General features: G+C 44.3%; 2 non-coding genes across 2 annotated transcripts; both read left to right on the forward strand.

The window, feature by feature from the left end:
* The first annotated feature begins 3,203 nt into the window (after positions 1 to 3,203).
* Positions 3,204 to 3,278, forward strand: Trnas-cga (transfer RNA serine (anticodon CGA)). The gene has a single exon. It is a non-coding gene; the product is annotated as a tRNA-Ser (tRNA).
* Positions 3,279 to 3,805: 527 nt separating this feature from the next.
* Positions 3,806 to 3,880, forward strand: Trnas-cga (transfer RNA serine (anticodon CGA)). Its single transcript has one exon. It is a non-coding gene; the product is annotated as a tRNA-Ser (tRNA).
* Positions 3,881 to 12,487: the final 8,607 nt, after the last annotated feature.

Consider the following 12,487-nt stretch of genomic DNA (forward strand, 5'->3'; position numbering starts at 1 on the left):
GCGCACACTCCACTGCAGAGTGAAAATCTCATTCTGGAAACATCCCCCAGGCTGTGGCTAAGCCATGTCTCCGCAATATCCTTTCTTTCAGGAGTGCTAGTTCTGCAAAGTTCGCAGGAGAGCTTCTGTAAAGTTTGGAAGGTAGGAGACGAGGTACTGGCAGAAGTAAAGCTGTGAGTACCGGGCGTGAGTCGTGCTTCGGTAGCTCAGTTGGTAGAGCACTTGCCTGCGAAAGGCAAAGGTCCCGAGTTCGAGTCTCGGTCGGGCACACAGTTTTAATCTGCCAGGAAGTTTCATATCAGCGCACACTCCGCTGCAGAGTGAAAATCTCATTCTGGAAACATCCCCCAGGCTGTGGCTAAGCCATGTCTCCGCAATATCCTTTCTTTCAGGAGTGCTAGTTCTGCAAGGTTCGCAGGAGAGCTTCTGTAAAGTTTGGAAGGTAGGAGACGAGGTACTGGCAGAAGTAAAGCTGTGAGTACCGGGCGTGAGTCGTGCTTCGGTAGCTCAGTTGGTAGAGCACTTGCCTGCGAAAGGCAAAGGTCCCGAATTCGAGTCACGGTCGGGCACACAGTTTTAATCTGCCAGGAAGTTTCATATCAGCGCACACTCCGCTGCAGAGTGAAAATCTCATTCTGGAAACATCCCCCAGGCTGTGGCTAAGCCATGTCTCCGCAATATCCTTTCTTTCAGGAGTGCTAGTTCTGCAAGGTTCGCAGGAGAGCTTCTGTAAAGTTTGGAAGGTAGGAGACGAGGTACTGGCAGAAGTAAAGCTGTGAGTACCGGGCGTGAGTCGTGCTTCGGTAGCTCAGTTGGTAGAGCACTTGCCTGCGAAAGGCAAAGGTCCCGAGTTCGAGTCACGGTCGGGCACACAGTTTTAATCTGCCAGGAAGTTTCATATCAGCGCACACTCCGCTGCAGAGTGAAAATCTCATTCTGGAAACATCCCCCAGGCTGTGGCTAAGCCATGTCTCCGCAATATCCTTTCTTTCAGGAGTGCTAGTTCTGCAAGGTTCGCAGGAGAGCTTCTGTAAAGTTTGGAAGGTAGGAGACGAGGTACTGGCAGAAGTAAAGCTGTGAGTACCGGGCGTGAGTCGTGCTTCGGTAGCTCAGTTGGTAGAGCACTTGCCCACGAAAGGCAAAGGTCCCGAGTTAGAGTCTCGGTCGGGCACACAGTTTTAATCTGCCAGGAAGTTTCATATCAGCGCACACTCCGCTGCAGAGTGAAAATCTCATTCTAGAAACATCCCCCAGGCTGTGGCTAAGCCATGTCTCCGCAATATCCTTTCTTTCAGGAGTGCTAGTTCTGCAAGGTTCGCAGGAGAGCTTCTGTAAAGTTTGGAAGGTAGGAGACGAGGTACTGGCAGAAGTAAAGCTGTGAGTACCGGGCGTGAGTCGTGCTTCGGTAGCTCAGTTGGTAGAGCACTTGCCCGCGAAAGGCAAAGGTCCCGAGTTCGAGTCACGGTTGGGCAAACAGTTTTAATCTGCCAGGAAGTTTCATATCAGCGCACACTCCGCTGCAGAGTGAAAATCTCATTCTAGAAACATCCCCCAGGCTGTGGCTAAGCCATGTCTCCGCAATATCCTTTCTTTCAGGAGTGCTAGTTCTGCAAGGTTCGCAGGAGAGCTTCTGTAAAGTTTGGAAGGTAGGAGACGAGGTACTGGCAGAAGTAAAGCTGTGAGTACCGGGCGTGAGTCGTGCTTCGGTAGCTCAGTTGGTAGAGCACTTGCCCGCGAAAGGCAAAGGTCCCGAGTTCGAGTCACGGTTGGGCAAACAGTTTTAATCTGCCAGGAAGTTTCATATCAGCGCACACTCCGCTGCAGAGTGAAAATCTCATTCTGGAAACATCCCCCAGGCTGTGGCTAAGCCATGTCTCCGCAATATCCTTTCTTTCAGGAGTGCTAGTTCTGCAAGGTTCGCAGGAGAGCTTCTGTAAAGTTTGGAAGGTAGGAGACGAGGTACTGGCAGAAGTAAAGCTGTGAGTACCGGGCGTGAGTCGTGCTTCGGTAGCTCAGTTGGTAGAGCACTTGCCCGCGAAAGGCAAAGGTCCCGAGTTCGAGTCTCGGTCGGGCACACAGTTTTAATCTGCCAGGAAGTTTCATATCAGCGCACACTCCGCTGCAGAGTGAAAATCTCATTCTGGAAACATCCCCCAGGCTGTGGCTAAGCCATGTCTCCGCAATATCCTTTCTTTCAGGAGTGCTAGTTCTGCAAGGTTCGCAGGAGAGCTTCTGTAAAGTTTGGAAGGTAGGAGACGAGGTACTGGCAGAAGTAAAGCTGTGAGTACCGGGCGTGAGTTGTGCTTCGGTAGCTCAGTTGGTAGAGCACTTGCCCGCGAAAGGCAAAGGTCCCGAGTTCGAGTCTCGGTCGGGCACACAGTTTTAATCTGCCAGGAAGATTCATATCAGCGACAATCCGCTGCAGAGTGAAAATCTCATACTGGAAACATCCCCAAGGCTGTGGCTAAGCCATGTCTCCGCAATATCCTTTCTTTCAGGAGTGCTAGTTCTGCAAGGTTCGCAGGAGAGCTTCTGTAAAGTTTGGAAGGTAGGAGACGAGGTACTGGCAGAAGTAAAGCTGTGAGTACCGGGCGTGAGTCGTGCTTCGGTAGCTCAGTTGGTAGAGCACTTGCCTGCGAAAGGCAAAGGTCCCGAGTTCGAGTCTCGGTCGGGCACACAGTTTTAATCTGCCAGGAAGTTTCATATCAGCGCACACTCCACTGCAGAGTGAAAATCTCATTCTGGAAACATCCCCCAGGCTGTGGCTAAGCCATGTCTCCGCAATATCCTTTCTTTCAGGAGTGCTAGTTCTGCAAGGTTCGCAGGAGAGCTTCTGTAAAGTTTGGAAGGTAGGAGACGAGGTACTGGCAGAAGTAAAGCTGTGAGTACCGGGCGTGAGTCGTGCTTCGGTAGCTCAGTTGGTAGAGCACTTGCCCGCGAAAGGCAAAGGTCCCGAGTTCGAGTCACGGTCGGGCAAACAGTTTTAATCTGCCAGGAAGTTTCATATCAGCGCACACTCCGCTGCAGAGTGAAAATCTCATTCTGGAAACATCCCCCAGGCTGTGGCTAAGCCATGTCTCCGCAATATCCTTTCTTTCAGGAGTGCTAGTTCTGCAAGGTTCGCAGGAGAGCTTCTGTAAAGTTTGGAAGGTAGGAGACGAGGTACTGGCAGAAGTAAAGCTGTGAGTACCGGGCGTGAGTCGTGCTTCGGTAGCTCAGTTGGTAGAGCACTTGCCCGCGAAAGGCAAAGGTCCCGAGTTCGAGTCTCGGTCGGGCAAACAGTTTTAATCTGCCAGGAAGTTTCATATCAGCGCACACTCCGCTGCAGAGTGAAAATCTCATTCTGGAAACATCCCCCAGGCTGTGGCTAAGCCATGTCTCCGCAATATCCTTTCTTTCAGGAGTGCTAGTTCTGCAAGGTTCGCAGGAGAGCTTCTGTAAAGTTTGGAAGGTAGGAGACGAGGTACTGGCAGAAGTAAAGCTGTGAGTACCGGGCGTGAGTCGTGCTTTGGTAGCTCAGTTGGTAGAGCACTTGCCCGCGAAAGGCAAAGGTCCCGAGTTCGAGTCTCGGTCGGGCACACAGTTTTAATCTGCCAGGAAGTTTCATATCAGCGCACACTCCGCTGCAGAGTGAAAATCTCATTCTGGAAACATCCCCCAGGCTGTGGCTAAGCCATGTCTCCGCAATATCCTTTCTTTCAGGAGTGCTAGTTCTGCAAGGTTCGCAGGAGAGCTTCTGCAAAGTTTGGAAGGTAGGAGACGAGGTACTGGCAGAAGTAAAGCTGTGAGTACCGGGCGTGAGTCGTGCTTCGGTAGCTCAGTTGGTAGAGCACTTGCCCGCGAAAGGCAAAGGTCCCGAGTTCGAGTCTCGGTCGGGCAAACAGTTTTAATCTGCCAGGAAGTTTCATATCAGCGCACACTCCGCTGCAGAGTGAAAATCTCATTCTGGAAACATCCCCCAGGCTGTGGCTAAGCCATGTCTCCGCAATATCCTTTCTTTCAGGAGTGCTAGTTCTGCAAGGTTCGCAGGAGAACTTCTGTAAAGTTTGGAAGGTAGGAGACGAGGTACTGGCAGAAGTAAAGCTGTGAGTACCGGGCGTGAGTCGTGCTTCGGTAGCTCAGTTGGTAGAGCACTTGCCTGCGGAAGGCAAAGGTCCCGAGTTCGAGTCTCGGTCGGGCACACAGTTTTAATCTGCCAGGGAGTTTCATTATATGCAGTGTTTGTGCTAGTTTGTAACAGTACTTCTGCCCATGATTGGTTAGTCAGTGTATTTATGAAGTGACTGCAACTATTTGTGGAGAAGGTTCTGTTGTACATTTGGTATGAACTATTTTTGGTCACAGGGGCTATGGGAAATTTAAGGATGAGTGCATTGTGATCAGATATTCCTAGGTCAACATTTATTACATCTATATCTATGGTATCTATATTTGTGAAGATATTATCTATGAGACTTTTTGGAGAGTTTGTTATTCTTGTAGGGTTAGTTATATGTGGATACAAATTGAAGCTCTGTAAAACATTCAGGAACTGATCTTTGGATGCACCTTCAGTCAATAAGTTGACATTAAAATCTCCACTTATAATTATTGTTGATTTTTTATAATGTAATATTTTGAGCAATGCCTCTAACTTATTTCTAAAAATTTCAGGATCACCACATGGTGATCTGTATACTGACATTATTATTAATTTACTCTTTTGCATAATCAACTGTATTGCTGCATCCTCAAAATGTTTTTCTTCACTCAAGGATTCAGTTACAGTCATATTTTTAACCTTTACTGAGGTTTTACATAAATGCAAACACCACCATGTCTTGTTTCCTTCCTGCAATAATGACTTACTAATTCGTATGGGCATATGCAAATATTTTCTAGTTCATAACTCATGCACCAATGTTCTTGAATGCAAATACAATCTATACTAGCTTCACTGGCTGCAATCTCAAGTTCTAATATTTTATTTTTAATGCATTGTATGTTAAGGCTCATTATTTTTAAATTATTGAAATTAGATTGAGAGGAGTTTGTACTTATGTGTCCCAATGTTACTGGCTGTTCCTTGCTGAGGCTGGGTACCAAAAATCCTTAAGAATTACACGTTTCCTGCTCCTTGTATCACAGTGTCTGGCGGCCTTGGCAGTCAGAGACTGTAGTCATGTGCGTGTGTGTGTGTGTGTGTGTGTGTGTGTGTGTGTGTGTGTGTTGTCTACTCTCATTAAGGCCTATTTGAAAGTCTTTTTGTTGTGCCTATCTACGACTCAGCATATCTGCTGTATGTTGAGTAGCAACTGTCCTTTTTATAATACTGTCATTATTCTATCTTGGATTTTCTATTGTCAAATTCCTGGTGACACAGATAAGAGGATTTATGCAGTATGTGCCTTTGCTTAACAGTAAAGTCCATCAACTTATCTGACAACTCCACAAAACATTGACCACTGTGTTGAAATGGAAACCACAGTTATTAACTGTCAGAAAGAAAGCCACGAGGACAAGTGAAATTAGGTCTGAAATGGATTCAACTTCCATTATATAAACATGCTGACTATACAATCCCTGATTAGCACAGCAATCTGTATTACAGAACACTGGTAAAGAGACTTAGAAATCCAACATATGTGTTAGCATATGTACTATCTGATCAAAACTACCCAGCCACACCTATGTTATACAGAATTGGCCACTAGAAGTCCTGAAAGGCAGATCAGCCAGTATAAAATGCCATGAGGATTATTCGTTGTCAGTAGAAAAGCATTAACAGCAGAATGGGATTGTCAGAAGAGCTCAGGGATTTCAAATGTGAACTAGTCAATGTATGCCATTTGGATAACAAATCCATCATTCAATAAAATCAACTGTTGGTGATGTGATTGTAAAGTGGAAACTTGAAGGATCAACCACAGCTAAGCCAAGATCAGGCAGACCCCAGCATTGATGGACAGAGGCCGTTGAGTACTGCAGAGGGTGGTTGTAATAAATCGCATGAAATCAACAGAAGGAATCACTCTTGAGTCCCAAACTGCTGCCAGCTGTCCATATAGCATAATTACTGTGCACGGGGAATTAAAAAGAATTGGGTAACATGGTCAAGCAGCTCCTCATAAGCCACACATTTCTGTAGTTAGTGCTAAGCGACTTTTGAGGTGATGTAAGGACCAATGCCACAGGGCAGGGGATGACTGGACTTGAGTGATTTGGAGTGACGGGCCATGCTCTATCCTATGGCAATCGAATGGAAGGGTTTGGGTTTGGTGAATGCCTAGAGAAAGGTTACCTGCCATCATGTGTAGTACCAACAGTGAAGTACAAAGCAGGTTTGGTGGTGTTGCAGTATGTGAGTGTTTGTTGTTGTTAGGGTGTGATCCCCAATTGCACTTAAGAAAATGCTAAAGTCAGAAGGATATGAACACATTTTACAACATTGTGTACTGCATAAAAAAGTGCAGGACCAATTCGTAGATGATGATTGATTGTATCAGCATGAAAATGTGCACTGTCATAAAGCAACACCTATGTGGCAATGATTTATGGACACCAACATTCCTGAAATGCACAGGCCTGTGCACTGTCCTGACCTGAACCCAATAGAACACCTTTTGTGTGAGTTATAATGTCAATTTCACTCCAGGCTCCATGGTTCAACATCCCTACTTTCCCTGGTTTCATTCTTGAGAAAGAATGAGATTCCATTCCTCCACAGACATTCAGACACCTCATTGAAAGTGCCGCCAGCAGAGTTTAAGCTGTCATAAATGTGAGGTGTCCAGATATTTTTGATCGGATATTGTATGAAAGTGGCTATTGCTGTTATAGAACATTGTGAAGTGATAAAGGATTATACATCTGTTGGAGAAGTAGTCCATTTTAAGCAAGACTTGATCTTTTTGATGAGCAATACAATGAAATCTCAGCATCTATGCAAACAGGTATTGAAATCTTTGAGAAATTAATCATTTTGTGTCGATACTAATTACTTGAGGGCAGCATGAAGACCATTTTTTCTTCATATTGTATTACATAAATCCATCGTTGCTGGGCCTGCAGCTTCCATAAGGTCATAATGTGACAGCTTCCTTATACGTTTGACAAAATTAGATGTAAACTGTTATATTGTGTTGTTCATATAAGCACCGTTGGAACAATCTGTCAGTTTACAACTGTCAAAGAATAGCATGAGATTTATATAGGAATTAAATGTGTGAACTGTATTAATAGCATAGTATATAAAAGAACTTACATTCTCTGATGATATATGAACATCACTCCACCTAAACAATGTAAATATATGATCTATGTTAACAACATAGCACATAAAAGAACTTACATTCCAAGATGATCTACGGACATCACTCCATCTAGACGTACTCTTGATAATGTCACATAAGCCGAAGAAAGCTAATCATGAAGTTATGCAATCAATAAGAAATAAACAGTTTGCAGCTAATTTTGTTAAAAGTGTAAATAAGATATACCATTTTTTTCCATAAATTATTTTACATTCTGGGTGCTATTTCAAATTGAGAGAGCAATATAATTTTATAAGGATGCACAAATATTAACTTTAATAGTGCACATGAAATCAGTCACTTTTAATGTAAAGGGAATACAGACATGTTTGCGTAATCCAGGGCCGGCCAAACGCTGCACAGTGTGCAGACGTGCAGAACTGCTGCACATGTGCGCATGTGTGCGACAGCGACATCTGTTATTAGACATGTGTCCTAAATTAACGGCGGCGGCTCCACTTCCCTGTTTATGTGGTACAAGCAAGAGCGCAACATACCCAGTCTCGTTTACCCCTGGTAACCATAACCTTAACAGAGAAGTACTGAGAAATGGCAGGTACTGTGAACAAGCACAAAGGACGGGAGATCTATGTTCTCAGTCATTTAAAAATGACTGGGAAATGCAATTCTTTTTTGTAGCCATTGGTGAAAACTCACAGTGTGTGTTGTGCCGCCGAATAATAGGTGACCAGAGTAAGTTTCCAATTGAAAGACACTAGAATACGTACCACAAAGACGAGTGTAGTGTACCCAACAGTGAAGAATGGCAAACAAAAATAAATGTCCTTAAGAAAATGGATGAGACACATCAACTCAATTTTACTGTACATCAAAGTAACTTATACTTCTTGAACTCTTAGTTTCTTGTGTTACATTTATGTCTATTTTACTGTACGCTGTACAATGTACTGTTTTCAATTTTCCAGAATGACAATCACACTAAATCTTCACTGCGAGCAAGTTTTAAAATCACATTAAGAACTGCACAATCTGGGAAACCCTTTTCTGAAGGGGAGTTTGTGAAAGGGTGTCTGACTGATGCTGCAGAACTTGTGTGTCCCACGAACGTTAGCAGGTTTCAAGAAATCAGTCTATCCAAACAAACAGTGACAAGACGTATCAGTGCTATGGCCAGCAATGTGCACAGGCAGCTAATAAATAAGGCTAAAGACTTTGTTGCTTTCTCTGTTGCGCTCAATGAAGCAACAGATCTTACAGATACAGCCCAGGTTGTGGGATCTGAAGTTGAGTACAGTAGCAGCAGGATGCTGGGATTAATTTCTCATGAAGACCGACTCACCATGACATGGGACAGTAGAGAATGGGGCTAGTGAGCTGCTGCCAGGCACAACAATTTTATCAACTTAGGATGACATGAAAATCGATGCACAGAGTCTATTCTTGCCAGGGCCATAGCAGAGATTTCACAATCAGAAGAAAATCTGTTGAATCTGTTGTGCAGTCTGTGAGGTTAAACTTTTAGCATAGGATTGCACACATTTTCTCCATAAACTTTGAAAGCTGACAATCCATGAAGCAGAATCAGATTTGTGATGTTGCAAAAACTCTGAATGGGCTGCCCCTATGTGTACTAGGAGGAAACATAATCCAAACAAAAGGTCACTGCATCTGACAGAGGTAGCACAGATGTGTCAGACACCAAAGCCAACTTTTGCACTAAGTAATGCAATAGAGGATTTAATTACTTATTTAACCAGTGAGCAGGCATCTTTCAGATCATGTGCCAACCTTACAAACTACCTCCCCCAGATCCTGTCATGTGCAGTTTCCACCCAGTTTTCTGTGAATCCTAGTTGTTGCAGATCTTTACATAGTCCATCTTCCCATCTTGTTTTTGGTCTTTCCTGGGGGCATTTTCTGTCTGGTCTTCCTACAAAGGCTACTGGGACCAGCATTTCAAGGTAAAAGACTGGTGGCACAATGTAATGCCAGTGCTGGCAGTGCCTCCTGTGGTAAGGTTTGTGCCACCAGAAAGTATGGTAACCACTGGATAAAAGGGGGGAAAATGATCCTGTATGTTGATGTGTATGTCACATTTTTTTTCTTTCAGTTGCCAGAGTCTATGTAACCTGTCAGGTAAGGAAGGAAACTACTTGTGACACACAGTTGCATGAAGGGTCATGGGATTGTAGGCACTAGTGATATGATACTATATCCTTCCTCCATCTCAGAGAGGTTGAGGACTCTCAAGGAAGAAGGCAAGTAGTGCGATGGTGGCAGCAGCGGAAGAAAACATGCAGGATGGATATTGTGGGACAATGGCTAGGACCCGAAGGTTGCAGCTGAGTCATGACCCAGGTTTGTGATGGAACTTTCATAAAAGCACCACCAAAGGTATCGGATGGGGACCTGCATAAGACAGAGTAAATGCTAGAGTGTCATCTGTTGAACAAGAAAAACGGAACACGAGATGTGGGTTAGTAGAAACAGGGCTGGTAGTGACAGAGCCATTGTCGACTGGGCCTGTAGTGGAGGAGGCTGTGAAGGTGGCCGAGCCAGCAGTGCAGGTGGTCATACCAACTTCAATGAAGGCAGTGCCAGAGGCACAGGAGGCTGGCAAAAGGACTGGTGTTGAGGTAGCTGGAGGCACAGAGGTCGGCTGCTATGGCAGTGGGCAGAGATACGATGATATGCACAACCAGTATCAGAGGCAGCAGAGGAGAAGGTAGCTCCACAGGTGCCCGTCCAACTCTAGTGCATCGACCAAACTACATTGACAGAGTAGGCATTAGCCTACTGAGCTAGTGTCGACCAGGCCAGTGGCTACCAAGCTGGCACTGACTGAGCCTGAGGTGGAGGAGGTCATGCCAATAACAAAGGAGGCCTTTGCAATGATGCAGGGGCCATGTTGTCAGCATTGGGGGCCATGCCAGCCACAGTAACAGTGGCGGCAGCAGGAGGCTTCAGCAGTTGCAGAATTGAAGATGTCTCCACAGGGTGACAGTCGACCAACAGAGGATGCATCAGGTCTGAGAGGATAGGATAAGTGGGAGGACCTAGCCAGGGAGATGGCCCTGAAGAGAAAGGGCACACTGACTCATAGTAAGCTGTGAGCTGGTAGCATAGGTGAGAATAGGAAGCAGAGGAAAGTTGTCTCTGGTGTTAAGAGACTGAAGGAAGCTAAGCCTAAGCACCAGACTAGAAGAGGAGAAAAGCTTGACAGCAAGAGTGCTCATGGATCACAGAGGCAGCAAAATACTGTTACAAACAGGATGAGGAAGGCTCCACGGCGTCATTGAAAGCCCACAACTGTGGGCACTATTGAAGCTGTGTCTGGGATGGGGCAATAACTGGGTGGGTGAGCCACTGCAGGAGAAACTCAGTGTTGCACAGCATGATGTCAATGCTGCAGTACATCACCTGTAACAGGAGAAACTGTGCCAAAAAACAAGACCTACTGTGTCATAGCGAAAAAGTTGGCAACAATTCAGAAAAATGTACCAAAGAGAGGCTACCTTGGATGAGCAATAAGTCTGTCACTGGGGAAAGCAACCTGAAAACCAATTGTCCCTGTTGTCAGTTTTGTTTTTGTGACTGTGTGGGATCAACAGACTTCTAGTTGTGAGTCCAGGTAGCCAGAACAATTAACTTTATTAACATAACAATAGTCTCTTGGCGTGTATTTTGAAGCATATAACATTAGTCTCTAGGTTTGTAACTTGGTGTAAGTTTAGAATACAATATTGTACATTGGAATATCACTCGAATGGTCGTAGGTGGTGACAATCAGTGGTACAGTGAAGGCCCACAAGCACAAGGTAGAGGGCTTGGAGATGATGATATAGGTGATGTCCCATGAAGAGATGTGGAGGAGTCGCTTGGCAGTGGCCGAGGGGTTTGACACCGTGCCACAAAATGCTCCTCAGTCTTCATTTGTGAGTGAATTCCGTATTAGGTGGTGTCCTGCTAGACAATAGCCCAAAGGGCTCTCCATATTGAGGGCTCAGGGACAGTTGGCACTTGGCCGCAGAGTGGCTCCTGAAGAGCTGCTTCTGTGCTCAGTAATGGGAGCTCCATAATGAGAGTTGTCATTTGGCTACAGAGTAACTCCCAATGAGCAACTGCTGTAGATTGGCTGAGCAGTGACCTATATAATCAGGTAACAGAAAGATACAAGGAGCAGGGCTTGGAGGCATGTGTCTGGTGGCAGCAATGTAATGCCAGCACTGGGAGCACTCCTTGTGGTGAGGCTCACACCATTGGAAAGCATGATGAACACTGGAGACAGGAGGGAAATGATCCTCCACCTTTATGTGTAAGCTGGATTGTTTTCCTGCAATCACCAGAGTCCATGTAGTGAGCAAGTGAGGAAGGTGGCCACTCATGATTCACAGTTCTATCAGTGGTAGCTGGATCATAGGTGCTAGCTGTAAAATACTCTAATAACAAAATGTAATAGCCAGACAAATATTTCCATTTCATGTTCTGTTTATTCTTTCCATTTGTAGCAAAATGTAACAAATCTTTTTACACTGAACATTTCATGCTAAAAAAGTTTTAACACAGACTGGTACCACACAGTAACTGTTATAAATTTCAACTGAAACTTAAACTCTCTGAGGGGCTTCACCACTGGTGTATATATAGGTTACAATAATTGATGTATTTTGAAGTACTGTTAGTGCTTAAACATGATTAAACTTACAATTAAAAATTGTGCTCTAACATAAGTCTAATATCATACTGAAAAACGTTCTACAGCAAATGAAAATTCTCTTTGCATTAATTAAATCATAATTAAATATGTTCACTTTATTTTTGAATACTCAGCTTGATCACATAAATTATACAATAAACAATTACTAGTTTCAGCCATTGCTCTATTCAGATCTGTTACCAAGAGATTTATTTGTTATTCTTATGTATTACTAGATCTGCTGTAGATTTAGTTTCAGCTAAATGATCTTCTATTGATCTGATGAAATTAAATTTTCCTTGAGACACACGAATCTCAACTTTATCTTCAATAATGATAGAAGCTGAAGAAATGAATTAAAATTTGTCATATCACTGTTTTTCTATTTGTAGCAGATCTCAAGATGGCAACAGCTGAAACCGGTAATTATGAACTGTGCAAGTTACGTGATCAAGAGAGATGTTTACAAATAAATTGCCATAACATGATCATGGACTCATCTACAGACTTTATATCTTCAATTGATAAATTTCTTTTT

The sequence above is a fragment of the Schistocerca nitens genome, chromosome 5 (assembly GCF_023898315.1).
Source record: "Schistocerca nitens isolate TAMUIC-IGC-003100 chromosome 5, iqSchNite1.1, whole genome shotgun sequence".
Classification (NCBI taxonomy): Eukaryota; Metazoa; Arthropoda; class Insecta; order Orthoptera; family Acrididae; genus Schistocerca; species Schistocerca nitens.